Here is a 24644-nt window from a genome sequence, read left to right as displayed (position 1 = left end):
GTATCAGTACAAAGATGGCGACTTGCGACTTGCACCAGGGAAGAACAGCGTTCTGTTATTCGGTTTTTGCGTAGGGAAGGTGTGAAACCTGTTGAAATTCATCGACGAATGAAGGTTCAGTACGGTGATGCATGTTTGTCACAGCAGCAAGTCTACGAATGGAGTAGGAAGTTCGCAAATGGTGTAACTTCAGTGGAAGATGCTCCTCGTCCAGGTCAGCTACAACGGGTTCAGACTCCACAGAACATTGCAGCAGTTGAAGCCGTAGTGAAGGAAAACCGCCGAGTGTCACTGAATGACATTGGAGCATTTTTACAGATTAGTCATGGGTCAGCACACCACATTGAGCACGATGTGCTGCAGTTTCACGAAGTGTCTGAGTCCTGAAATTAGAGAACGACGTGTTGATGCTTGTGAAGAACTTCTTCGGCGTTTTGAACGAGAAGGTGATGGCTTCCTTGCAAGAATCGATTCTGGGGACGAAACCTGGGTTCACTTCCACCAACCGGAAACGAAGGGAGCGAGCAAGGAATGGCGCCATTCCTCACCACCAAAACCAAAGAAGTTTCGAACAGAACCATCAGCAGGGAAGGTTATGCTGACTCTCTTTTGGGACGAAAAGGGCGTCAGTTTGGGACATTACATGCCTGGGGGGACCACTGTCACCAGTGCATCATACGCACATCTCCTAAAAAATCATTTGCGGCCTGCAATCAAATCAAAGCGACGTGGATTGCTGTCAGCAGGTGTCCTTTTGCCACATGCCACTGCCCGTACAAAAGTTGCAACAATCACAGACCTGCATTGTGAGTGTCTTCCTCATCCACCATACTCACCAGACCTTGCCCCAAGTGATTTCTATATGTTTGGACCACTCAAAGACGCAATGGGAGGAAAGAAGTTCCGTTCTGATGAAGGGGTACGCCACGCGGTGCATGAGTGGTTGCGCGGACTACCAAAAGAATTTTTTTCTAAAGGAATTTATGTACTCTGTAGGAGCTGGACGACTTGCATTGAGCGTGGGGGAGAGTATGTTGAACAGTGATACAGCTTTGTACCACTTCTGCACAATAAATAATATTTTTAAAAATATTTAAGGTTTTCTTTTCACTCACCCTCGTATAAGCCTTTTATTATATCATAGGTTATTCCGAACTGTTCGCCATCATGTGCACACACAGGGCGAATAGTAAGTTAAACACAAGCCCTGACAAAATAATAGTAAACCTAAAAATACATTGTAAACAAATACTGTAGGTGTAAGTTAAAGCCAGTGAGAAGTGTGACTGAAGACATTAAGAATCATGTGAAGTGATCGGGTCTGGTAGCTGGGGGGCCCAACATTGGAAATATATGGGTACACATAAAGAATAGATATTAATTGGTATGGGTAACATAAAGAACAGATATTAAATACAAGCCAAAAGAGATGACACTGTTAAGCAGTTATAGTTAAGAAAGGAAAGCAAATAATCTTACGCCAGATTATGTAGGCGGAGTGAAACTTCAGATCTTTAACAGTGACAGTTACATCGACTGACTGCGTGGGCGCACAAACGAGGCTACTTTGACCCTCCAAGACAGTAACTACTCCTGATATTTTAAAAAAAACGGTAATAAGCTCAAAAATGAAAACCAGTGGTTCTACAAAGCTAAATAAATAAATGCATCTATCTGCAAATTAGTGGAACCCGGAACCTACTGTGCAATATTAGAATTCGAAATCTGGTACTGAGAGCTTTTAAGTTTCTTCAGAAATAACATTTCGTATACAGCAGTGAAGTTCTTGATTAAGTTTCTTGAAAGACTTTCAGTAAAAACGTGTCTCTTTCTCGGGTAACAGAATCATCCTAAAAGAACACGCACATAAAAACACACCCACGGAGAGAAAATACAGGGAGCGGCGCTTAACTCCGGACAAGGTTCATTTTGAATTTCCCGCCGGAGGTCGCGAATGGCCAGTAAACAGTCAGAACCGAAGAGCTGCGATTATCGTAAGTCCCGTTCGCTCACTGAAACAGTTCGAGTCTGTCGGGTACCCGAGATCAACTGCTTTCGATACTTTGGCCAAGTATTATGCTTCTGAGAAGTCTGGGGTTCACGTCCTAGGTGTTGTGTCCAGCGAGGGTGATACACATTTCTTTGAAAAAGGACAAACTGTCACAAAAGAATATAGACGTAGGCTTCGGCGGCCACTGTCACAGGCAATAAAATTTTTCCTGGGTTCGTGACCGCATTGTCAATGTGTAAAACAAGCGATGTTTCAGCCACTGTTGCAAGTGATCTTCTTCAGGGTGCTTTTGTTTACAAAACTTGCAACAGCGACCGAAACGTCGGTAGTTTTACATATCGACAATGCGGTCACAAACGCAAAAAGAAAAATTATTGACTGCCACCAAAGAATTTTATCAGCAAGATTTGACGAATGTCGTGAAACCGTGGACGGTAACTGTGGCCTCGGAGAGACAATACGTCTTTCAACAGTACGGTGCACCGACTCATACGAGCCATTATGTCAAAAACCGGCCCTCGGATAACGTTGACATGTTCTGGTCAAAGGAGTTCTGACCCTCGAACTTCCCGGATTTGGACCTCCTCGACTACTATGTTTGGAGTGTAGTCGAAAGAGCTACCAATAATACGAGGCACCCTCATGTCGCACATCTACGCACTGCTATCGAAGCGGCATTCGCGAATATGGACAGTGCTGCTATAAAAAGCAGTTGCGATCGCTTAAGGCCAAGATTGGAGGCGGTCTTCTGGAGGACGACGGTTCAAACCCGCGTCCGGCCATTCAGATTTACGTTTTGCGTGGTTTCCCTAAATCGCTCCAGGCACATACCAGGATGTTTCCTTTGAAAGGGCACGGCCAACTTCCTTCCCCATCCGATGGGACCGAAGACCTCACTGTTTGGTCCCACCTTCCAAAATCAACCAACCAATCAGAAGGGGGTTGCAGAGAGTAATGTTACTCTTGAAAGATACCACTACCTATCTTCTCTTCTGTAGTGGTCAATCCAAGGATTGGTTTGCAACAGCTACAATGGCAGCTTGTCTCCATTCTGTGCGTCTTTCAGCTTTTCTCTTCACTTCTTTATAGGTGTTACATCCCACATCTTTCACGATTTGATCCATGTACCTCTGTCGTGGTCTTCCTCTTGGTCTTTTCCCTCGACATATCCCTCTATGATTGTGTTCAGGAGTCCTTTATGTCATAATAGATGGCCTGTAAATTGCACTCTTCTTTTAACAATGAAACTTCAGAAGCTTCTCTTCTCACCTGCTCTCTCCAGAACCACTTCGTTTGTGACCTTGTCGATACATTTTATTTTGAGTATGCGTCTATAGCACCGCATTGCAAAAGAATTTAGCTTCTGGTCTTCCTCTGTCCCGAGAGGCCAGGTTTCACACCCATAGCATGCCACACTCCACACATATGATTTCAAAAATCCTTTCTTGATTTCAAGGCTGATGCTCTTAGATGTTAATATGTTTTTCTTCTTGTTAAAAGCAGCCTTTGCTTGAGCTATTCTACTTCTCACTTCTGCCTTGCTCCTTCCATCCCTGGTAATATTACTGCCCAGATAAGTAAATTTATCAACTTGTTCAAGCAGTTCATTGCCTACATGAACTTGGACTTTCACTTGATCTTTTTTGTCGCATGCCATTACTTTTGTTTTTGCTTCATTAATTCTCATATTATATTCTTCACCCATAACTTTATTCATTCTATTCAGTAGGAACACAAGATCTTCTTCACTTTCAGCCGGGACAGCTATATCATCGGCATATCTTATCATATCTATTCGTTGGCCATGAATTACTACACCTGTCTGTGAATTTTCCCTTACTTTTTTCAGCGCCTCTTCAATGTATACGTTAAAGATAACAGGGGATAGTGCGCAACCTTGTTGGACACCTTTCCGTATCTGCACCTCTTCTTGTTTTGTCCGTCCACGGATAACTCCTGTCTCGTTTTTGTACAGGTTCCATATCATTTTTCTATCTTTATGGTCTATTCCTACTTTTTTGAGTACCTCAAACATCTTATCCCATTTAACATTATCAAAGGCTTTCCCTACATCTACGAAAGCTACGTGTGTTTTCAGTTTCTTATCTAGTCGTTTCTCTATTATTAGTTTTAGAGCAAATATTGCTTCTCTGGTTCCTCTATCTCTCCGGAATCCAAACTGGTCTTCGGAGAGTGTAGCTTCGACTTTTTGTTCTATGCGTTTTAGGATAGTTGAGGTTAATATTTTAGAGGCGTGCGTAACTAGGCTTAGCGTCCTATAATTTTCGCATATTGTAGCATTTGCCTTCTTTGGAATGGGGATCATAATGTTTTTCTCAAAGTCTGTAGGATTTTTACCTTGCTCGTACATGTTGAAAACAAGATTATACAACTCCTGATTTAGTTTTGCTCCTCCAGATTTCAGAAGTTTGGCTGGGATATTGTGTATACCAGGCGATTTGTTGTTTTTCAATTTTTTCAGAGCTAGTTCAAACTCTTTCTTTAATATAGGTTCACCTATGTTGTGTGCATCTACTTCTGTTTCTTCTTCCATGATGTTTTCAGACAGGTCTGGTCCGCTGTACAGTTTTCCAATATATTGTTTCTATCTTCTTGCAACTTTATCATCGTCATCCAAAATATTGCCATTTTCATCCTTCACAGCCCTACACTTGTTTCTTCTGTCTCCAAAGCAATGTCTCACACATTTATAGGCCTTGTCGATATTTCCCCTGCTCATGTCGTCCTCAACTGAAATACAGAGATTATCAAGGTATTTTTCTCTTGCTTGTTTTGCCTCTCTGTTGATTCTGTTTTTCAGACTCTTGTATTTCTCTTGGTCTTCCTTCTTCACAGAATTTTTTAATTTCCGTCTTTCTTCCACCATATTTAGTAGGTCATTAGTGATCCATTCCTTCCTTTTCTCTGTCCTTTCTTTTCCTATTACTTCTTCTGCTGCTTCTAAAATACCAGATTTTTATTTTTTCCCAGCTGCTTAGGATGTCATTGCAGCCCTGTGTATTTGTGTCTGGCGGTGACACCACACAAAGTTTATTTCTTTGGCAGAATTCTACAAGTTTATCCCCTCTTTCATTTCTTAATCCTAATCCAAAATTCCCTGCCACATCCTCTTCTTTACCTACCCCGACAACGGCATTCATATCTCCCATGATGACAAGGTTTTCAGCTCCTTTAATTCTGCTAATTACTTCTTCAAGGTGGTCATACATCATGTCGATTTCATCATCCTCGTGCCTCGTAGTTGCCAGGTATACTTGGCTTATGATTGTATCTCTTGGTTTAGTTTCCAATCGGACATAAATTATCCTCTCACTATGTCACCACTACCTATAAGTAAAGGATTTTCATTTATATTTTGTGAGCCGTGTGTCGCTCATGTTCCCGCTATCATGTATTTTACACCCTGCCTTTAACGTACGTCCACCTCAATACGTAAATTTAAATTACTGGTGTCACTGACTTGCTGCTTTGCCTGACCTTGAGTGGGGCTAGCAGCTCGTATCAATATATCCCCTCCCGTAGTACCTTTGCTCGACTGCTATTACTTCCCGGTCGTTGTCTGTCGTAAGGGAGATCGGGTCGCGAGTTCAGGCTGCCAGTCAGTTGGAACGCGTCTGGAGCGCAGTCCGGACCCGCCAGTCGCGGAGTTGCAGTGCGGCACTCACTAGTGCAGTCGGGTGGGAGTAGAGAGGTCTGCGTCGACATGGCTCGCCCGACACGTCACTTGAGCCGAGCCACGGTGTTGGTGGATCGACGGTCGGTCGTCCTACTGGACGACGCGTTTTGGCTCGCCGGTCGTTTATGACTCGGCTGTGTGTGTGTGCATTGACTCCCGATTTGTCTTTGTCCATGCTTAGCTGCTGTTGGGTATCGTTCAGGTCTTCGTGCAAGTGTTTGTCAGGTTGTGTGTGTGGTTGGCGTTATTTCCACTGGCGACTATTTTAGATTTTGTCGGCATTCTGAGGGGAGCCGGTCGGTTGCTGCGGACCAGGGAAGTTATCTCCGCGCAGTGCAGTCGGCTGCGTCTGCTGGCGGTCCCTGCACAGTGTCGGAGCGTGTGTGGAGCTGACCGATCGCTACGAGCTTCGTGGCTCACCGACCCAGGACGTCGAAAGTTGAGTGGTGGTTTCAAATACCCAAGCCACGTCCGTTCATGTTGTGTCGTTCGATTCCGTGGTTCGCTGTTGGAGAGCTTTACCTGTGAGCAACACCGAGTGTTTGTATTGGTGAAATCGAGCCGCCTTGCGGTGGATTTAACTATATTGGTTCACTTGTAATGTTGTTGCATTAATTTGTTATGAAAGCGGTGCTGATAGACAATAAAAGCGGTTTAAAAGCTGTGAGCTGTCTGGGGAAGTTAACCTTGCATTACTGCGCAACTGTTTCACCAGGTATCAAGTCTAGCTTACCAAATTCCCAACCAGACTAACATTAATTATAATCTTTTAATAGTCATACGACAACCAGTGATAATTATATAAAGAAGAGAATTTAAATAAAAAGAAATAAATCAGTTTATATTTGGAAATTTATTTTAACATGGATAATTGAAATTTCAGCATATTAAACTTGATTCATAACTAAACTGGTGCCTTATTTAGGATTGTGAAAATGTGAGTTTGTAATCCTACGGAACACATCAAATACGGAGCCAAGATTGGGAGACTGCATACAACACTGCATTCATAAAATAACACACAAAGAACGTTGAAACATACGCAAGAGGAAATTAACCACAACCAACCGATTCAATTTTCACCCAAAGAAATTACGTTCGTAGCCCAATCCTGTCCGTCATGAAATTACCACACACTGGTATACTAAATTCATACTAACTCTCTATGAAATCTTCCCGAAAAGAATAGCTGAGGGCTACTTTGATGATTACACCACATGCTTCACGTGGTCAGCCTGGTTTACACAAAGAGTGTAACTCCACAATAACTTTGACAATTAAAGTAAATTACTTCGAAACGCAATTTACTAAAGAAAAACCTCGAACTGGTTACTATCGTCTTATTATTAACCTGATGGGTCAAACAATTGTATAATCACGTAGTACTGGTCTCACACACCACGTGGGTTGAACATAAAGGAAAGTTGCTATATTGAAAAATATTGTCAAGACGACACGTTATAATCTCACGCACATTCGCATTTAAGATTGATGATCTTAGTTAGAGTTACTGATCAACACGTGGTTCCACTTTACTCACAAAGTAGTGACAAAGCAACTACTGGAAGATATTCTGAACTTCACACTCGAAATACACTGCGCTGCAATTTAAGATAACATTAGATATTTTAGAGCTAAACCTGAAATAAAGGTGATTATATTTTCAGTTAGGCTGAACTTAAGAAATCCATTGTCCTATAGACTTAGCAGAGACGCGCTTAGCCGGAGACCTTACCACTTCAGACGCTCGCCATGGACAGACTGACTGCTGGGCTCCTACCGAGGGTGCTTCACAGATACAAACGGAAGTGACCAGAGAGGCAGCTTCCTATACCAACATGACAAGGGACGGACAGGACCATACTAAGCATAGAAACCTCTTTACTTCTAGAAAGCGTAGCTACCTGTTCCGACGACATTGGTCCTACTGTTCTCTAGCAGACAGGCTTGTCTGCTACAATCGAGCATGCAACTAGAAATACATTTGCTCATTCATTCTTTCACACAGTAGGGAAGGGGGATGACAGTATCTTATCATATACAGTATATAAAAGAAAGAGAATTTAGGTTCCGTATGAGACTGTGTGACATGAATTACATATAAACTGTGTTTTAAAGTGTAGTAGTGTGACAGATCGTTCTTGTTTATGTGTAAAAGTAACACGTTTCGCTGCTCAGTCTCCTCTCAGATAGTCAGAAACACCACAGTAAATTTAGAATAGGAATTTATGCCGTAAATGACAACAGATTTAAGAAATTAACATGAAAGGAATTCAACAGAGACCTTTCACACTGCAATTCAAGTGCACCAGTGGAATTTTCTGCCTTGTGTCCGTTAGTGTTCTGGTTATCTGCCCCGGCCACTGACGTAAATTCAGGCAGTGTTCCTTTTGGTGAAGTTAACTATATTACCTTATTTCAAATTTAAGTGTACCAGTTGAATTTTCTGCCTTGTGGCTGTTAGTGTTCCGGTTACCTGCCCTGGCCACTAACATAATTTCAGGCAGTGTCCTTTCCTCACCTGTTGTCGCTGTCCAACATGATGTGTAGTTTAGACAGCTTAATACATATTTCGTTGTGGATAATCACGTCCATAACAGTTTCGTACTTGAGTTCATGTACCGATTGGTGGCTAGCAAGTCGTTTGGTCGGTTGGTCCTTGATTGGCTCATGGTTGGGTTAGCGACGGATCCAGTGCAGTTGGGCCCACCACCTGTCTCGTCTAAGTCAACGTTACTGTTTCTAGGGTAGCCCCCCCCCCTTCCTCCACCCCGTGGAGGTGCCTGACTGCCGCTGCCTATATTGTCCTTTTCATGGGTGTTTAATGGTATGCTGGTAATCTATTGTAGCCAACGCTTTAAATAAAGGCCGGCCGGTGTGGCCAAGCGGTTCTAGGCGCTTCAGTCTGGAACCGTGCGACCGCTACGGTCGCAGATTCGAATGCTGCCTCGGGCATGGGTATGTGTGATGTCCTTAGGTTAGTTAAGTTTAAGTAGTTCTAAGTTCTAGGGGACTGATGACCTCAGATGTTAAGTCCCATAGTGCTCAGAGCCAAGCCTTTAAAAGAAAAAAAAAAATTTATTGTGCTTTACGTAAATCAAGGGCCTTTAGCCCGTATAAGTAAGTTTGAATTCTGCCAAGTGGATATTTTGCTGAAAGTTACTGTTGTTGTGCTATATCTTCATTTAGTGCGCTGTCAGCCACTTTAAATGTAAAGGTTTAAGGTATTCTGAATTTTTGGAAAATCAAGTGTGGGCCTTCAGCCGCTTAAAACCTTAAATTTAGTTATTGTTGTTGCGTCAGTTTTTCATTTAGTGTGCTTTTGGCCACTTGAAACATGAAGGTTAAGGTATTTTTTTGAATTTTTGGAAAATCAAGTGTGGGCCTTCAGCCGCTTAAAGCCTTATTCTGAAAATTTCCCCTCAAGTGAAAACATTGTGGGCTTCTGCCTTAAAAGATTATGGTACTATATTTTAAAATTTTGAAATTTAATCGTGGCCTTCAGCCGTTGTATTGCACCTTGTATATTTTTGTTCTATGCACTTTTGCCTTGAGGGTTTCAACCTAGCTGTACTATTTTATTTGCAATTTTTACTGCATGTCTTAAGTCACTTGAAATTTATCTTGCTGATTTTTAAAATTTCTTGTTTGGAGGCCAGCTGTGAAACAATTGGATTTTGAAACTCGTAGTTGTAAAGGTTCGGCTATGTGCTGTTTTGGTTTAAATGTGTTATTAAATTACAATGAATTACAATTTTGAAGTGAAACTGACTGCCACCTTATTTGGTTGGCCCTTTCCACAATCCTAGACACCTGCTCTGTGGGCGTATCATTTTGTTTTCATAAATTTGCTTTAAAAGAAAAAAGGTTTCATTTGTCCGGATTCAAGCGCCTCGCCCTGTAGTACGAGGTTTCGTGTTTGAACAAACCTGAGGCAAATGACACACGGCTCGCAAATACTGACACCGTGAAGAATCAGCCACCGGCGGCTGACACATTTCTGCAGTCTTAGAGTTGCACTAAAGCTGGAGATGCTCCCCGTTCGAATAATCGTAAGGGCTGCAGCTATTGCGAAGGCATGGTGTGCGACTGCAGGCGACGTATCGGCGTGTACCAGCACCCGTGGCCCACGGACAGCACGGCCGCTGCTAGCGCCAGGCCACTTGTGTCTGGCGTCCAAACAGCTGAGCCCCAGGCTGCAGTGCGCCGCAGCCGCCTGTCCCACGTGGCAGGCCTCGTCACCAGCCACTTCCCAACCCGGCCGAGCGACGAAGCCCTCTCATGGACACGAAGAGCACACTCTGCACCAGGCGATTCTCCCCCAAAAGTCCACTCCCCGTAAATGGTAACTTCTACCTTCAATAGCAAGTGGATAAAAGGCAGCTTGCATGACAACCGTCTCAAAAGAATGTCTTAGACTAAAATTGACAGAAGGTGGAGGAAATGTACAAGGTGACAATTATTGAACGATATGAAATAAAATCATCATAACTCCTGAACGGTTTGCCCTGGGACGTTCAAACGCACGGTTGGCCGCGGAGCAAGATGGGAATTACTACATACATGTATGGCTTGGTTTAGGGACGAAGCCCATTTTCATTTTGATGTGTTCGGCAATAAGCAAAATTAGCGCAGCTGGGGGACTGAGAATCCGCATTTAGCGGTCGAGAAGTCTCTTCACCCTCAACGGCTGACTGTGTGGTGTGCAGTGTCCAGTCACGCAATTATCGGTGTGGTTTTCCTTGATGGGACAGTGATTAGCGAACGGTACGTGAAGGTTTTGGAAGACGGTTTCATTCCCATTATCCAAAGTGTCTCTCGTTTCAACAAGCTGTGGTTCATGCGAGACGGAGCTCGACCGCCATCGAAGCAGGAGAGTGTTTGATGTCCTGGAGGAGCACTTTGGGGACCGCACTCTGGCTCTGGGGCACCCAGAGGCCACTGGCGTGGGCCTCGATTGGCCCACATATCCTCTGGTCTGAACACATGCGACTCCTTTTTGTGGGGCTGCATTAAAGGCAAGGCGTACAGCAACAACCCCAGAACCACTGCTGAGCCGAAAACAGTCACTCAGGAGGTCATCGACAGTATCCATGTTCCGACACTTCAGCGGGTCATGCAGAATTTCGCTATTCGTCTGCGTCACATCATCGCCACTAATGGCAGGCGTTTGAACATGTCATAACCCAAATCTGAATACAAAATTTTGAAAAACACAGCCCTCAGTCGCGAACACAATTAATTTGTAACCTAGGTTTCGGTGTCACAAGGGACACCTTCTTCGGACCGACACCGAAACCTAGGTTACTAATTAACTGTGTTCGCGACTGAGGGCGGTGTTTTTCAAAATTTTGTATTATACAACAGCCGCTGATTGACAGCCATGTTAAAAACCTTAAATCTCAATATCTGTAGTGACGTTTACATGTTGAACAACGTGTGTGCACGCCGTAGTTTGTAACTAAATTCCAATTTCTTTCATGTTGTTGTTGTGGTCTTCAGTCATGAGACTGGTTTGATGCAGCTCTCCATGCTGCTCTATCCTGTGCAAGCTTCTTCATCTCCCAGTACCTCCTCCAACCTACATCCTTCTCAATCTGCTTAGTGTAATCATCTCTTGGTCTCACTCTACGATTTTTACCCTCCACGCTTCCCTCCAATACAAAATTGGTGAGGCCTTGATGCCTCAGAATATATCCTACCAACTGGTCCATTCTTCTTGTCAAGTTGTGCCACAAACTCCTCTTCTCCCCAATTCTATTCAATACCTCCTCATTAGTTATGTGATCTACCCATCTAATCTTCAGCATTCTTCTGTAGCACCACATTTCGAAAGCTTCTATTCTCTTCTTGTCCAAACTGTTTATTGTCAATGTTTCACTTCCATACATGGGTACACTCCATACAAATACTTTCAGAAACGACTTCCTGACACTTAAATCTATACTCGATGTTAACAAATTTCTCTTCGTCAGGAACGCTTTCCTTGCCATTGCCAGTCTACATTTTATATCCTCTCTACTTCGACCATCATCAGTTATTTTGCTCCCCAAATAGTAAAACTCCTTTACTACCTTAAGTGTCTCATTTCCTAATCTAATACCCTTAGCATCACCAGACTTAATTCGACTACATTCCATTATCCTCGTTTTGCTTTTGTTGATGTTCATTTTATATCCTCCTTTCAAGACACTGTCCATTCCGTTCAACTACTCTTCCAGGTCTTTTGCTGTCTCTGACAGAATTACACTGTCATCGGCGAAAGTTTTTATTTCTTCTCCATGGATTTAAATACCTACTCCGAATTTTTCTTTTGTTTGCTTCACTGCTTGCTCAATATACAGATTGAATAACATCAGGGATAGGCTGCAACCCTGTCTCACTCCCTTCCCAACCGCTGCTTCCCTTTCATGCCCCTCGACTCTTATAACTGCCATCTTGTTTCTGTACAAATTGTAAATAGCCTTCCGCTGCCTGTATTTTACCCATGGCACCTTCAGAATTTGAAAGTGATTATTCCAGTCAACATTGTCAAAAGATTTCTCTAAGTCTACAAATGCTAGAAACGTAAGTTTGCCTTCCCTCAATCTATTTTCTAAGATAAGTCGTAGGGTCAGTATTGCCTCACGTGTTCCAACATTTCTACGGAATCCAAACTGATCATCGCCGAGGTCGGCTTCTACGAGTTTTTCCATTAGTCTGTAAAGAATTCGCGTTAGTATTTTGCAGCCGTGACTTATTAAACTGATAGTTCGGTAATTTTCACAGCTGTCAGCACCTGCTTTCTTTGGGATTGGAATTATTATATTCTTCTTGAATATTTTTCATATAGTTCAAGAATTGTCACCCTATAGGTAATTCAATTATTTTCTTGAACGGAAGAAACTCGGTGAAACAATACAGCCCAACAAAGCCCGTGTATCGCGTTTACAACCTGTGAAGTGTTGTTGAGATGAAAGGCTACATTCTTGCCTTAGAGTTTTATCGCGGGAGAATGGAAGCTTTGGCGAGAGAATCTGAAAATTGTGCGTTAGGGTAGTTTCAGGTCTATCAAAGAAGTTTTGGGGGAGAAACAGGAGACTGAAGTTTAATAATTGTTTACTTACTTTTTTCCGCCTGGAAGCGTATAAGTAGAGAAAATTTTTGTTTGTGGCACAATGAGGTTAAATAGCTTCTAATTAGGACTTTCACCCTCTAAGGATATTAAAAGAGGTCTCTTTAATTAAAGGATGACATCCTCTGGAATTGGCGTACTCCATCAACATGTACACTCTTCAAACCACTGTTAGGTGCATGGCATTGAGTATGTCGCATTGTACCAGGGTCTCTTCCCGTTCCATTCACGTATGGAGCGTGGGAAGAGTGATTGTTTAAATACCTGTGTGGGAGCAGTAATCATTCTAATCTCATCCTCAAGATCCCTGTGTGAGCGATGTGTAGGGGGTCGCAGTATATCCCTAGAGTAATCATTTAAAGCCGGTCCTTGAAACTTTGTTAATAGAATTTCTCGAATAGTGAATAAAATTTTTCTGCGTTTGTGACTGCATTGACAATATGTCAAACTACCGACGTTTCGGTCACTGTTGCAAGTGACCTTCTTCAGGGTGTTTTTGTTTACTGATGAACGAGAAAACTTTGTTTCTTATATACTTTCAGACGTTGCTGTTATCTAATTCTGATAAGGATGAAGGGGATGGATGTTAGAAGTTCTTTATTGGTGTTTTTATTATTTCTTTTCATTGGTAGGAACCCGACGTTTCGATTAGTGTTTGCATTACTACTTGTAAGTCATAGAAATCGGCGAATGGAAAACATTTTGAGAATGTGGTCACAAACCAAGAAAAATTTTATTGACTGTGACAACGGCCGCATATATTTCTCTGGATAGTTTACGTCTGCCTTCAAGCGTGTGTCCCTTCAGTATCTCCGTGACACTTTCCCACGGATTAAACAAACCTGTGACTATTCCTGCTGCCCTTCTCTGTATACGTTCAATATTCCCTGTTAGTCCTATCTGGTACAGGTCCCACACGCTTGAGCAACATTCTATGATCGGTCGCACGAGTGATTTGTAGGCAATCTCATTTGTAGACTGATTGTACTAGGGCTATCCACACAGTACATTACGTTTTGGAATTAAAAATAAATAAAGTATTGGAAACTTTTTTATTATATACAGATGAAAGCCACACTTAAATACTACTTTTCTACATAGTTGTCATTTAAACTAAGGCACTTATCGTAGCGATGGACGAGCTCGGATGTTCCTTCGTCGTAAAATTCGGCCGCCTGCGCCTTCAACCACGTGGTTACCTCTTCTTGATGCTGTGCGTCGTCATGAAAACGCTGCATAGCCAACCACTTCTTCATTGCTGGGAATAAGTGGAAGTCGCTAGGTGCCAGGTTGGGACTGTACGGCGGATGAGGAAACAACTCCCACTTAAAAGATTCGAGAACTTCGCGAGTGGCATTTGCCGTGTGGGCCCGGGCGTTGTCGTGAATCGGCAAGATCTTTGAGCCCAACTTTCCCCTGCGCTTGTTTTGTATTGCTCTTCTGAGGTTGTGCAGAGTTTGGCAATACCTTTGAGAGTTTATTGTAGTGCCTCTTTCCAGGAAATCCACAAAAATCACACCTTTTCTGTCGCAAAAGACAGTCGCCATCACCTTCCTTGCCGACATTGTCTGCATGCATTTCTTGGGTTTTGGGGGGGGGGGGGGGGAATTTGTGTGCCCCCGCTTCATTGACTGCAATTTTGTCTCGCAGTTCACATGCTTAACCCATGTTTCGTCACCAGTAACGATGCGATCGAGTAATGAGTCGCCATCTTTCTCGTAAGCGTCCAAAAACGTTAACGCTGCAGCCATTCGCTGATTTTTGTGAATCTCTGTCAAGATTTTTGGTATCCATCTTGCACAAAACTTGTGGTAACCGAGCTTTTCGGTAACGATTTCGTGCAACAAACTTCGTGAAATTTGTGGAAAACTCATAGAGAGTTCCGTTATCGTGAAATTACGGTTTTCACGGACCGCGGCATCGACTTTTTCGACAAGTTCGGCAGTCACTATGCGGGCTCTTCCACTTCGCTCTTCGTCGTGAACGTTAGTTCGGCCATTTTTAAATTTTATGACCCATTGACGCACTCCACCTTCAGTGATTATGTTGTCCCCATACACTTCACAAAGCTGCCGATAGATTTCTATCGGTGTACAGTTCTTTGCAGTCAGAAACCTCATTACAGCACGCACTTCACACTTCGCGGCATTTTCAATTATCGCCGACATTTCAAACTGTCACAGTAACTCAACGGAGTACAGCACGAACCTCTCACTAGCACGGCAGGATGGCGACTGAGCGGCGGAATGCCATGACACCAAGATGGCCGCGCTAGCCCCGCCCCTAACGGACACAAACGAAAACGTAATGTGCTTTGTGGATAGCCCTCGTACTTCCCCAGTATTCCACCAATAAACCGAAGTCTTCCACCTGCTTTACCCACGACTGAACCTATGTGATCATTCCATTTCATATCCCTACAAAGTGCTACACCCCGGTATGTGTACGACTGGGTAGATTCCAACAGTGACGCATTGACATTGTTGTCAGAGGATACAATGTATGCTAAAAGACAACGAAATTGTGTGTCTGGCTTTTAATTAGCATAGAGCAGAAGTAATATCCAAGACACAAAGCAATAACATTAGTTGCTATTGGGCATTGATTAAATGTATGCGGCCAGTTGAAAACTTGTGAGAGACTAGGATCTGAACCCATGTCGTCTGCTTACTAGGCATATGCGCTGACTACTGCTCCATCCGGGCACAGTGGTGATCAAAACTACGTGGACTGTCGTAGCACGCCTCCCTTCATACGCAAATTCTCAAGTTACATCACACACTACACATGTACTGCCCCTAGGACATTATCGTTATTACTGGCTCCATTTCGCCGAATCCCGTAAGAGTTCGATCGTGGAGTGCGAGATCATCGGCCGTCTCGCGTTATATATATATATATATATATATATATACGGAGTGATTCACGAAGATATGCAAATATTTTTCTACATGTTTACTTACGGAGTTACGGCTAATAAAAGATTATACCTGAAATTTAGCAACGTCGCTAATATGAAGCCACCGCAAAACTGTGCGAGGTTAAAGTAAAGCATACGATTTCCGTTTATTTGTTATTATTGATCTGGTGAATCTAATAAAACATGTCCCAGACGAGTATCTGCAGTAGTTTCCCAGAATATCCAGAGAAACAAAAAAAGTAATTGCGTAAAATTTTTAATTTATTAACTACTTGGCCCAATTTGTTTTCTAAAATTCCAGGCAATTGCACGAAGTTTTCAACAGAAGTTGTAGAGAATTTAATCTTTGGAAAAATGATGGTAATAACTTAACTGAAACTGTATGAATGTGTCAGATAATCTGCTCTTATTAATACCATAGCGCACGTAAATTGATGTTAACCCAGAAAAAAAACAAAGCTCAGTGTTAAGGAAGTTGTACAGTTTGGATACAGAAAATTAACTCGTTTCAAGGTTAGGAAACGACCGAAACAACTCACTAACGGTTGCCATCAATGTCAAACGTTTCTACATACTTAATAGAAAGTCTACAAATTCACTTGTATACTTATCTTTGCTTCTCCGGATGTTCCGGAAAACTATTGCAGATACACGTCTGGGACATGTTCTATTAGATTCACCACACCAATAACAACATAATAAATGGAAATCATGCTTTACTTTAATCTCGTACAGTTTTGCAATGGCTTCATATTAATGAAGTTGCTAAGTTTCAGGCAAAATCTTTTAGTAGCCGAAACTACGTAAGTAAACACTTACGGACCTACGTTTATATGAACTTTTTTCTTTAGTTTTACTTGTAGAACAACATATTCAAAGACTCGTATTTGCATATCTTCGTGAATCACCCTATATATGTATATATTGGTGTCTGTAATATATGTTACCAGAAAGTAGGAAATGGCATTAAAATCAATATTCAGTGCTCTTCTGTAGTAAAGGACCACAGTTTTAATACGGGATTTGTGAATCATGCAGACAGACTTAGGGGCTGGCAAGAAGATCCAGAAAGTATTTGTAACTGCTTATGAACTGTACTGTGAAATGCATACAAAGATCGATTCCTGGGGTTTAGCAAAAATGTTGCTCAGGGACTGAGGGGACACATGAATCCAAAGCATATCAGTGTTGCAAGTCAAGTTCTGTCGGAAGGAAATACGTGCAAAAAAAAAAAAAAAAAAAAAAAAAGGAAGAAATTAGCCTCAAAGGATGTAAAAGTAGGAAAGAAGGGTGAAAATTTGTCATTTCTGCAGTAAAGAGAGAAATATTTGATGTATACAGTAAAAAACAAGTTCAGTCTGGACAGAACTAAAAATGTTTATTTAGCGGAGTACTTGTCTGCTGCAGTAAAAATAAAATTATATTTGCTGAACTGCACTTAGTACCTGTAAAATTACGTTCCTAAAGTTCACTGATTTTGCAGCCTTAATGATCTCTAATAGATCTGGATTCGTTACTCAGGAAAAATTCTGTACTGAGGACTGTTGGTCGGCAAGACCTGTTGCTATTTACTGCTGTTATCCACGGGAAAAAACTGGGAAATTTATATCTTTTCGATAGTTCGGGCAACAAAGGCGTAACCGATATCGTGGTTTTGTGTTATCATAGCGACACAGCAGACGGGTGGTATCGGCAGGTTCAGTATTCCGGAAATCGGAATCCGAAATTCTAATTAGTCTACATCTACATCCATACTCCGCAAGCCACCTGACGGTGTAGGCTTAGGGTACGTTCATTACCTCTATCGGTTCTCCCTTCTGTTCCAGTTTCGTACTGTTCGTGGAAAGAAAGATTGTCGGTATGCCTCTGTGTGAGCTCTAATCTCTCTGATTTTATCCTCATGGTCTCTTCGCGAAATATACGTAGGAGGGAGCAATATGCTGCTTCACTCTATCTCTTCTATAAGCATTATCTGGTACGAATCCCACACTGGTGAGCAATATTCAAGCAGTGGGAGAACAAGTGTACTGTAACCTACTTCCTTTATTTTCGGATTCATTCTTCCATTGAGTCTCAGTCTGGGATCTGCTTTACCGACGATCAACTTTATATGATCATTCCATTTTAAATCACTCCTAATGCCTACTCCCAGATAATTTATGGAATTAACTGCTTCCCGTTGCTGACCTGCTATATTGTAGCTAAATGATAAAGGATTTTTCTTCCTATGTATTTGCAGCACATTACACTTGTCTACATTGAGATTCAATTACCATTACCTGCACCATGCGTCAATTCGTTGCAGATCCTTCTGCATTTCAGTACAATTTTCCATTGTTACAACCTCTCGATACACTACAGCATCATCCGCAAAAAGCAAAAGTTCCAATGTTATCCACAAGGTCATTTATTGTGTATGGGAACGGTCCTACGACACACTCCTGTGGAACACCTGAAATCACTCTTACTTCGAAAGACTTCCCTCCATTCAGAATGACATGCTGCGTTCTGTTATCTAGCAACTCTTAAATCCAGTCACACAATTGGTGCGATAGTCCATATGCTATTACTTTGTTCATTAAACAACTATGGGGAACTGTATCGAACGCCTTGTGGAAGTCAAGAAACACGTAATCTACATGGGAACCCGTGTCTATGGCCCTCTGAGTCTCGTGGACGAATAGCGCGAGATGGGTTTCACGCGATCGTTTCCAGAAAATTCATTATACTCGAGCATAATACGTGTTCCAAAATTCTACAACTGATCGACGTTAGAGATATAGGTCTATAGTTATGCACATCTGTTCTACGTCCCTTCATGAAAACGGAGATGACCTATGCCCTTTTCCAATCCTTTGGAACGCTACGCCCTTCTAGAGACCTAGGGTACACCGCTGCAAGAAGGGGGGCAAGTTCCTTCGCGTACTCTGTGTAAAATCGACCTGGTATCCCATCAGGTCCAGTGGTATTTCCTCTTTTGAGCGATTTTAATTGTTTCCCTATCCCTTTGTCGTCTATTTCAATATCTACCATTTTGTCATCTGTGCGACAATCTAGAGATAGTGTAGACTTCCTCTGTGAAACAGCTCTAGAAAAAAACATTTAGTATTTCGGCCTTTAATCTGTCATCCTCTGTTTCAGTACCATTTTCGTCACAGAGTGTCTGGACATTTTGTTTTGAACCAACTACCACTTATGATCAAAGTTTCTTAGGATGTTCTGCCAAGTCAGTACATAGAACTTTACTTTCAAATTCATTGAACGCCTCTCGCATAGCCCTCCTCACGCTACACTTCGCTAAGCGTAATTTTTGATCTGTCATCGGTGCGACAATCTAGAGAAGGAACTGCAGTGCAGTCTTCCTCTGTGAAAGAGCTTTGGATAAAGACATTTAATATTTCGGCCTTTAGTCTGTCATCCTCTATTTCAGTACCATTTTGGTCACAGAGTGTCTCGACATTTTGTTTTGAACCAACTACCGCTTTAAGACCAAAATTTCTTAGGATGTTCTGCCAAGTCAGTACATAGAACTTTACTTTCGAATTCAATGAACGCCTCTCGCGTAGCCCTCCTCACGCTACACTTCGCTAAGCGTAATTTTTGTTCTGTCATCGGTGCGACAATCTAGAGAAGGAACTGCAGTGCAGTCTTCCTCTGTGAAAGAGCTTTGGACAAAGACATTTAATATTTCGGCCTTTAGTCTGTCATCCTCTGTTTCAGTACCATTTTGGTCACAGAGTGTCTCGACATTTAGTTTTGAACCAATTACCGCTTTAAGACCAAAATTTCTTGGGATGTTCTGCCAAGTCAGTACATAGAACTTTACTTTAGAATTCACTGAACGCCTCTCGCATAGCCCTCCTCACACTACACTTCGCTTCGCGTAATTATTGTTCAGTCATCTGTGTAACAATCTAGAGAAGGATCTACAGTGCAGTCTTCCTCTGTGAAAGAGCTTTGGAGAAAGACATTTAATATTTCGGCCTTTAGTCTGTCATCCTCTATTCCAGTACCATTTTGGTCACAGAGTGTCTCGACATTTTGCTTTGAACCAACTACCGCTTTAAGACCAAAATTTCTTAGGATGTTCTGCCAAGTCAGTACATAGAACTTTACTTTCGAATTCACTGTACGCCTCCCGCATAACCCTCCTCACACTACATTTCGCTTTGCGTAATTTTTATTCTGTCATCTGTGCGACAATCCAGAGAAGGAACTGCAGTGCAGTCTTCCTCTGTGAAAGAGTTTTGGAAAAAGACATTTAATATTTCGGCCTTTAGTCTGTCATCCTCTATTCCAGTTCCATTTTGGTCACAGAGTGTTTCGACATTTTGTTTAGAACCAACTACCGCTTTAAGACCAAAATTTCTTAGGATGTTCTGCCAAGTCAGTAGATAGAACTTTACTTTCGAATTCATTGTACGCCTGTCGCATAGCCCTCCTCACGCTACAATTCGCTTCGCGTAATTCTTGTTCTGTCATCTGTGCGACAATCTAGAGAAGGAACTGCAGTGCAGTCTTCCTCTGTGAAAGAGCTTTGGAAAAAGACATTTTATACTTCGGCCTTTAGAGTGTCATCCTCTATTTCAGTACCATTTTGGTCACAGAGTGTCACGACACTTTGCTTTGAACCAACTACCGCTTTAAGACCAAAATTTCTTAGGATGTTCTGCCAAGTCAGTACATAGAACTTTACTTTCGAATTCATTGAACGCCCCTCGCATAGCCCTCCTCACACTACACTTCGCTTCGCGTAATTTTTGTTCTGTCTTCTGTGCGACAATCTAGAGAAGGATCTACAGTGCAGTCTTCCTCTGTGAAAGAGCTTTCGAAAAAGACATTTAATATTTCGGCCTTTAGTCTGTCATCCTCTGTTTCAGTACCATTTCGATCACAGAGTGTCTCGACATTTTGTTTTGAACCAACTACCGCTTTAACACCAAAATTTCTTAGGATGTTCTGCCAAGTCAGTGCATAGAACTTTACTTTTGAATTCATTGAACGCCTCTCGCATAGCCCTGCTCGCACTACACTTCGCTTCGCGTAATTTTTGTTCTGTCATCTGTGCGACAATCTAGAGAAGGAACTGCAGTGCAGTCTTCCTCTGTAAAAGAGCTTTGGAAAAAGATATTTAATATTTCGGCCTTTAGTTTGTCATCCTCTATTTCAGTACCATTTTGGTCACAGAGTGTCTCGACATTTTGTTTTGAACCAACTACCGCTTTAAGACCAAAATTTCTTAGGATGTTCTGGTAAGTCAGTACATAGAACTTTACTTTTGAATACATTGTACGCCTCCCGCATAGCCCTCCTCACACTACACTTCGCTTCGCGTAATTTTTGTTCTGTCATCTGTGCGACAATCTAGAGAAGGAACTGCAGTGCAGTCTTCCTCTGTGAAAGAGTTTTGGAAAAAGACATTTAATATTTCGGCGTTTAGTCTGTCATCCTTTATTTCAGTACCATTTTGGTCACAGAGTGTCTCGACATTTTGTTTTGAACCAACTACCGCTTTAAGACCAAAATTTCTTAGGATGTTCTGCCAAGTCAGTACATAGAACTTTACTTTCGAATTCATTGAACGCCTCTCGCATAGCCCTCCTCACACTACACTTCGCTTTGCGTAATTTTTGTTCGTCTGCAAGGCTTTGGCTATGTATATGTCTGCTGTGAAGTTCCCTTTGCTTCCGCAGCAGTTTTCTAACTCGGTTGTTGTACCACAGTGGCTCTTTTCCATCTCTTACGATCTTGCTTGGCACGTTTACTGGAGCATTTAAGACGTGGGAGCAGGCAGACAGTGTCTGCGTCCTGAAGCGGCGTACGGCGGCACGTCGTCTTCCCGGGCGTGAGGAGAAAGTTGCACGACTGGCGAATCGCCGCTAGGCTGCCGGCCTAGACCTTGGCGCAGCGCGAAACCGCGCCGACATCGACGGGCGGGGGGAAAAACGCGTCCAGCCCGGGTCTGCTGCCTGCCTGCTGGAAAACGCCGCCAGACTGGGCCCCAAGTTGGCGAGCCCTCAGCTCGGGTGCGCGAGCCTCGGGGGCTTTCTCCGTTCCCGCTTCGTAATCGCTCTCGTCAAACGAGAAACGTACGACGGCTGGTTTGAGGGCAGCCAAGTTCACTTACGATCTTGCGTTGCGGTTTTCAGTCCGCTGGCTGGTCTGATGCAGCGCTTCGTGCTAGTCTAACCTCATCTCTGAACAACTGCTGCAACACACTGTGTGATTGGTTGGTTGGTTGATTTGGGGGGGGGGGTGTGGAGGGGACCAAACAGCGAAGTCTTCGGTTCCATAAGATTGGGGAAGGAAGGCAGCTGTGCCCTTCATACATTGGACAAATGTATTTTACTAGAAGTGACATGTGATTACATTTTCACGCAAATTGGGTGCATAGATCCTGAGAAATCAGTACCCTGCACAGCCGCCTCTGGCCTTGATACACCTGGGCATTGAGTCAAACAAGGCTTGGATGGCGTGTACAGGTATGCAGCTTCAACACGATACCACAGTTCATTGAGATTAGTGACTGGCGTATTGTGACGAGCCAGTTGCTCGGCCACCATTGACCAGACGTTTTCGGTTGGTGAGAGATCTGGAGAATGTGCTGGCCATGGCAGCAGTCGAACATTTTCTGTATCCAGAAAGGCCCATACAGGACTCGCAACGTGCGGTCGTGCATTATCCTGCTGAAATGTAGGGTTACGGAGCGATCGAATGAAGGGTAGAGCCACGGGTCGTAACACATCTGAAATGTAACGTCCACTGTTCAAAGTGCCGACAATGCGAACAAGAGGTGACCGAGACGTGTAACCAATGGCACCCCATACCATCACGCCGGGTGATACGCCAGTATGGCGATGACGCCTCCAATGTGCGTTCACCGCGATGTCGCCAAACATGGATGTGACCATCATGATGCTGTAAACACAACCTGGATTTATCAGAAGAAATGACGTTTTCCCATTCGTGCACCCAGGTTCGTCGTTGAGTACGCCATGCAGCGTCAAGGGTAAACACAGCCATAGTCTCCGAGCTGATAGTCCATGCTGCTGCAAACGTCGTCGAACTGTTCGTGCAGATGGTTGTTGTCTTTCAAACGTCCCCATCTGTTGACTCAGGGATCGAGACGTGGCTGCACGATCCGTTACAGCCATGCGGATAAGATGCCTGTCATCTCGACTGCTAGTGATACGAGGCCGTTGGGATCCAGCACGGCGTTTTCGTATTACCCTCCTGAACCCACCGATTCCATATTCTGCTAACAGTCATTGTATCTCGACCAACATGAGCAGCAATGTCGCGATACGATAAACCGCAATCGCGATAGGCTGCAATTCGACCTTTATCAAATTCAGAAACGTGATGGTACGCATTTCTCCTCCTTACACGAGGCTTCACAACAACGTTTCACCAGGCAACTCCGGTCAACTGCTTTTTGTGTATGAGAAATCGGTTGGAAACTTTTCTTATGTCAGCACATTGTAGGTGTCGCCACCGGCGCCAACCTTGTGTGAATGCTCTGAAAATTTGCATATCTTAGCATCTTCTCCCTGTCGGTTAAATTCCGCGTCTGTAGCACGTCATCGTCGTGGTGCAGCAATTTTAATGGTCAGTAGTGTAATGTGCCCGCTACACTCGCAGGTCAAAACAGGTGATTAGGATTATGGAAAGGGGCAAATAAGGTGGCAGTCAGTTTCACTTCAAAATTGTAATTTATTGTAATTTAATAACACATTTAAAACAAATCGGCACACAGCCGAACCTGTACAAATGCAGTCCGTCATCAGGCCACAAGTGGCCTACCGGGACCATCCGACCGCCGTGTCGTCCTCAGCTGAGGATGCGGATAGGAGGAGCGTGTGGTCAGCACACCACTCTCCCGATCGTTATGATGGTTTTCTTTGACCGGGGCCGCTACTATTCGGTCGATTAGCTCCTCAGTTGGCATCACGAGGCTGAGTGCACCCAGAAAAATGGCAACAGCAGATGATGGCCCGGATGGTCACCCATCCAAGTGCCAGCCACGTCCAACAGCGCTTAACTTCGGTGATCTGACGGGATCCGGTGTGTCCACTGCGGCAAGGCCGTTGAACCTGTACAAATACGAGTTTCAAAATCCAATCTTTCACGGGTGAAGGCCAATAAACAGGAAATCTTAAAAATCAACAAGATAAATTTCAAGTGACTGAAGACACGCAGTTAAAATTGCAGATACAATAATTAAAGTATATATGTATACATCACAGCTAGGCTGAAAGCCTCAAGGCCAAAATGGATAGAACAAATATAAACAAGGTGCAATACCAACGCCTAAAGGTCACAATTAAATTTCAAAATTTTAAAATATATTACCATAATCTTGTAAGGCGGAAGGCCGCAGTGTTTTCTCTTAAGGGGAACTTTTAAGACTGAGGCTTTCAAATGTGTTCAAATGTGTGAAATCTTTTATGACTTAACTGATAAGGTCATCAGTCCCTAAGCTTACAAACACACACACCCATGCCCGAGGGAGGACTCGAACCTCCGCCGGGATCAGGCGAACAGTCCATGACTGCAGCGCCTTAGACCGCTCGGCTAATCCCGAGCAATAAGGCTTTAAACGGCTTGAGGTCCACAATCGATTTTCCAAAAATTCAAAAAATAGCTTAAACCCTTAAGTTTTAAGTGGCTGAAAGCACACTAAATGAAAAGATAGCACAACAACAGTAACCTTCAGCAGAATATCCACTTGCCCGAATTTAAACTTACTTATATGGGCTGAAGAATCGTGATGTGCATAAAACACAATACAATTTTTTTTCCCTTTAAGGCATTGGCTATATTAGGTTACCAACAGACTATTAAACACCCATGAAAAGGCCAGTATAGAGAATGGCACTCAGACGCCTCCAAGGTGGGGGTG

Source organism: Schistocerca americana, chromosome 9 (genome assembly GCF_021461395.2).
Source record: "Schistocerca americana isolate TAMUIC-IGC-003095 chromosome 9, iqSchAmer2.1, whole genome shotgun sequence".
NCBI lineage: Eukaryota > Metazoa > Arthropoda > Insecta > Orthoptera > Acrididae > Schistocerca > Schistocerca americana.
This window is presented reverse-complemented; position numbering follows the sequence as displayed.